The sequence below is a fragment of the Lampetra planeri genome, chromosome 20, assembly GCF_965212315.1.
Source record: "Lampetra planeri chromosome 20, kcLamPlan1.2.h2, whole genome shotgun sequence".
Lineage (NCBI taxonomy): Eukaryota > Metazoa > Chordata > Hyperoartia > Petromyzontiformes > Petromyzontidae > Lampetra > Lampetra planeri.
The window spans coordinates 4018386-4023612 of record NC_136126.1 but is presented as its reverse complement, the minus strand read 5'-3'; positions in this window follow the sequence as shown (position 1 = coordinate 4023612).

The following is a 5227-nucleotide window of genomic DNA, read 5'->3' as shown; positions in this document are numbered from 1 at the left end:
GCGGTATGCGGCGTTGCATGTACAAATGCTCTCAGCCTAATCCAGACCACCAGCTCAGTAGAACTGCATGCGATGGGTTTTTTCGTCATTTTGCAGATTTGAATTCTACACGTGATTCACTCTCTCTCTATGCATTAGTCATCCACTTCACCACCACCACCACCACGAAAACAACATCATCGCCATCTCCCCCATGGTCCCGGTGACGCACGACCCTTGCTATTTTCGTGCGGTGTTTTTTGAGGCGTCGTCACACCGAGGCCGCATTCTCACTTGGAACGTTGCACGTTATTTAATGTTCTCACCCATGCGAAGTGGCCATCGGGTCCGGTCGAAATATCCGTCCGCGAAGTGTTGAATCGGGAAGCCTCGATTTTCAACCTTGCCCTCGATAGAGAAAAACCCCAAAAAACCCCAATCTAATAGCTCTTGGTGTTTGTGGTATTTTCGGTTCTGCTTCGCGGCAATGAACAGTCGGGTGAAGGCAAAAAACAAAGAGCAAAGAGTGCATGGAATTGTAAACAGCTTGCCAGGGTCTGCGTGCAGCTCATCCCCATTGGCCCACGGTCGTTTATTGCAGCTCAGTAGCCGCGTTAGGGACACTGCCAACGCGTAATGTTGGTTGGAACAATCGACTTTGATTCCAGGGGGGGGGGGGGTGGGGGGGTCCACGGTTCGATTTCCATGAAATAATGGGTCAAGTTTTCTTAAATCCAGCCAGTCACCAACCCTCCCCCCCCCTCAACACTATGTCCACCCAACAATGTAAATGGGTACACCGCCTTTAGTTGATCGGCAGTCGTGGGGTGAAGTGTAGGTACTCTCACCTCTTTGCCAGACGCGTGACCGGCGTGGAAGAGTAGGCCAAATACTCTCTGGAGGGGCTCTCGAGTGCTCCCTCTATCTTACTGCTGCCTACTTTATTTGGGAAGGGGGGGGGGGGCGATAATTGGCACGTAAAAATAAATACTGATTGATTGATAATTGGTTTTTTACCCTTCTATCTGGCAACAAAACTGACACCTTTTTTTTACAAGAGTCATGTTTGCATAGACCACAATACCTGCAGCCATAATGCAAACAAAAAACAAAACTCTGATAATATAGGCACTGTCCTTGAAGTTGATTGGTCCACACACGAGACTGCTTTCTTTAGAGCCTAGTCTCACATGGGTGTGAGACTAGGTGCGCATTTTGGCGTCATCTGGTCTAACGCATGTGAGACTAGGTTCTCAGGAAAGCTGTCTCGGGTGTGGACCAATCAACTTCAAGGACAGTGCATACAGAGTTATATTTTTTTGTTTGCATTATGACTGCAGGTATTGTGGTATATGCAAACATGACTCTTGTAAAAAAAAGGTGTCAGTTTTGTTGCCAAATAGAAGGGTAAACAAACAATTATCATATTTTTTACTGGCAAATGAGGTTCCAATACCTATTGATTGATTAGCTGCTCGGACATACGGATCAAACACACGTGGACACATTGTAAATTAAATAGAAGGGGACAGCGCTGAAAAAGTTCCGCGCCGGGAAGCGCGGGCAGGGCCATGCTTGGACTTGCACCGAGACGCAGAGAGAGAGAGAGGAAGGCTTGGATTCGAGATAAAAAAAGTGTGGGTGGTGTGGGCGGACCGTGCATTGCTTGGTCGAGGCTAAGAACAGAGCGGCAGCCAAACGAGGGAGTGGAATGGCACGGAGAAGACGACCGCCGTGGAGATGGAGCCGCGAATCGAGCTCGCGCGGAGGCGCCGGGTAGACTGTGGCCTCGCGGGGCCGTTGGAGATGGTGACGGATCCGTCCAGCAAGCTCACCGAGCGTGGCTGCTTGGTGAAGACGGTGATGAAGAGGAGAGCATCGCATGCATCTCCGCACCGTCGTGGACCTCGCCTCCAGCGAAGGGACCAGGAACGCGTTGCGCAATTCAACGGAGCGCTCCGAACGCCAGTTGAGTTCATCCGCTTGGCTTGGAGGGAACCCGAACTGTTTGTTATCTCGAGCCAGATGTTTGTTGGCCGTGATATTTTCCCCTAACGGGCCCGTGAATTATTAATCGAGCACGCGCGCGCGCGCCACCCCTAACGATGCCAAATGTTTGTCGCCTTTAGTCACTCGGTCAACAAAGGCTGTCTCGCTTCGCGCCTTTGTCGTGGCCTACGTCATGGGCACATTTAAGCAACAAACAAAATAACCCCATCATCGAATGTATCACCCTCCGCTGTCTTCATCGTAACGTCGCTTGCCCAACAGCACGGGCGAGACACCACTCTGAGCCTGGCCCACGAACACACTTCACTCTCGCGACCGTAACCACAAACCCGCACTTGCGGACGTGTGCTTGAATGACTACCGTCAAACAATCCCCTTTGCCTGACACACGACGGTGTGAGGAGGACTTCGTCCAGCAGTGGATTTGTTAAAGGAATGTAAATAATTATTATTATAACATATGTAAAGGCAGAGGTGCAGCCCTGCAATTGCTCGCTCGTGTTACTGCTGGCGGGACGGCCTTCACTGCACTGAGCTCGACAGAGCCTCTCCAAATGCCACGTTGGCCTACTCCGGTTTCCCCCTCCACATTTCGAATCAACATTACGCGTTTCGAGTACTGCATTTGGCTGCGATAAATGTGCGTGTGATAAGTCACTTCGTTGAGCTATCATCTGTGGCCAAGTCGCTTCTGAACAAGAGATACACTTAGCTGAGTGGGCCTTACCTGGGAACAATATGAATATATTTTTTAAAGTTTAAAAAGAGTCACTGACAATCACGGTTCACAGCAGCAGCTGAGAAGAGGAACCCGATCGAGTTCTGTGTTAGTCGCAAAGTCAGAGAGCGCAGCATCGTTTAAATATAATACAGAGCTGTGCTCTTTTATTCGACAACAACAACACAACGCTTCACCATTCTTGAGGGAGGCGCTCCCGAGTGAGCTGAGCGCAGTTTTGTTTAAACGTAAGAGTCCTCGTAATGTTTTCATGTTTTGGGTTTTTTTGTGTGTGGACATTATAGTTTTTTTGCAGGTTGTTCAATTTTTGTTCTTTTTTATTTTTTGAGAGAGAGAAAAGCCCAGACACCAGCACACATTGCAAAAGAGGGGGGGGGGGGGGGGGTGGGTTAGGTGCAGAGGTACAGCGACACTTACAAGTTGGGGTGGAAGGGCTATGTATGCGTGTGTGTATGTTGAACTTCTTTCGCACCGTCACGTAGCCAACCGCGCTCATCCGAGGCGTGGAGTCCTCGCCCTTTGCCCGACGTGTCCCCGATGGTACTTGGTTCGATCAACGGTGCCACGGATAATATGAGTCGTGGGCAGTAGTACCGCTGATAAGTGGAGTTCTGTTGTCCCATAATACTGGTAGGAACCTCCTGGTTACACCAGCCCACAGGGGATTATTGTGTCCGTCCGTCCGTCGTGCAGGGAGGGGCTGGGTGGGGAGGGAGGGGCTGTGTGGGGAGGGGAGGGTGGGGCTGGGTGGGGAGGGTGGGGAGGGGCTGGGTGGGGAGGGTGGGGAGGGGCTGGGTGGGGAGGGAGGGGCTGTGTGGGGAGGGTGGGGAGGGGCTGCGTGGGGAGGGTGGGGCTGGGTGGGGGGTGGGAGGGGTGGTGCTGGTCACCCCGTGGTGCCCTTATCAAACTCAACGTTTAACCTACTCACGCCGGCTTGTGCCCGCCCTCACAGTCGGGCATATTTGCGGAATACACCACGCCGCCGTTGACCCTGGCCATTGAACGAGCAACCCAACGTTCCTACCAGCGCCCTCCGCAGGAATGTGTATAATTACCGTATTGTGTGGATTATACACCCCCCCCACCCTCCCTGTGTTTTAAAGCAAACGTTGGGGGTAGGCGTGCGTGCGTGCGAGCAAGACGAGTGTCGCGTCGCGTCTTGACTTTACGGAGCGTCTTCTAATACGGAGAATACGGTTACGCATATTGAAAAATCTACCACACAATTGGCCACTTGCTCAGAACTCGAGCACCCGCTGTTCGTGAGCTGGTGTCCACTTACAAAAAACTTCCCTCCGTTATCACGATCAGCACTTACGTCGCCTTGCTGAAGGGAGATAAAGTGGTGACTGTGTGTTTTGTCTCTTAAATATACAGTATATAAATATATATATGTCCAGGGGCATTAATTTTCTCGTTAAATATTTTCTGCAGCTCAGCTCCGGACCGGCTCCAGGCTCCAGTTCGGATGAAGCCCTTTGCTACGTCTAATAACAACAACAACTTCGATTTAAAGCTTTCGTGACTGCAGGGATTCATCTTCTTGGTTCTTTCGGTAAAGTCACGTATAAGAGAAATAATAAAATAATAATAATAATAATAAAACAATAAAATAATTCTCACGACGTTTCGGCCACAACGCAAGCAGCCGTCCTCAGGTGAAGAACAGGGCTGTCATTCAGACGCTGTCTTTCCGACAGACCTGTTCTTCACCTGAGGACGGCTGCTTGCGTTGTGGCCGAAACGTCGTGAGAATGATTTTATTATGTTTAATTTGTATTATTTTATTATTTCCCTTCTACGTGACTTTACCGAAAGAACCAAGAAGAATAACAACAACAATAATATTGCGGATGGTGCGCTGGACACTCAAAACGTGTACGACACCGGCCACCGGCATGGTTTGGTGTGGCTCATCGATTCACTTGCCCACTCACATGCATCGCGGACCTACTCACAACACCTTCCAGATGCATTACCGCCGTGCGGGCATTGAAACAATACAACCAGCGACGTCGATTAATCTATGAAAAAATACAGTATATATTTTTACAAGGTAGGCTCACTGAGCCAAATAGCTCTTTTTCGGGAGCCATATAGCTATTTTTCACATTTGTACATATATATAGTATGTACGTGATGAATATGCGTCAATTAAAGTGGGATAAATTCTACAGTCCCTTTTTCAATCCACTGCTGGATGAAGGACAAGTCCGAACACAAGTTACTCACGATAGTTGTTTAATCACGTGACGCCATGCTGATACGGGGGTGTAGAGAAGGAGGAGTGGTGGCGCAGTGATTAGCACGCTGCGCTATGAACTCAGCTTACCTGAGTTTGATGCCCGGTCACGGCTAACATCGGTGGGGAATATCTCAACTGGTCTTGGGTATCCCCATTCACCGGCCCTGCACAGCGCGGTGAAGTATGGTCAAATAAACCCACCCCGGTCCTTTCCTCCTGAGTGACACATCATCCAGAAGTGGATTGAACAAGAG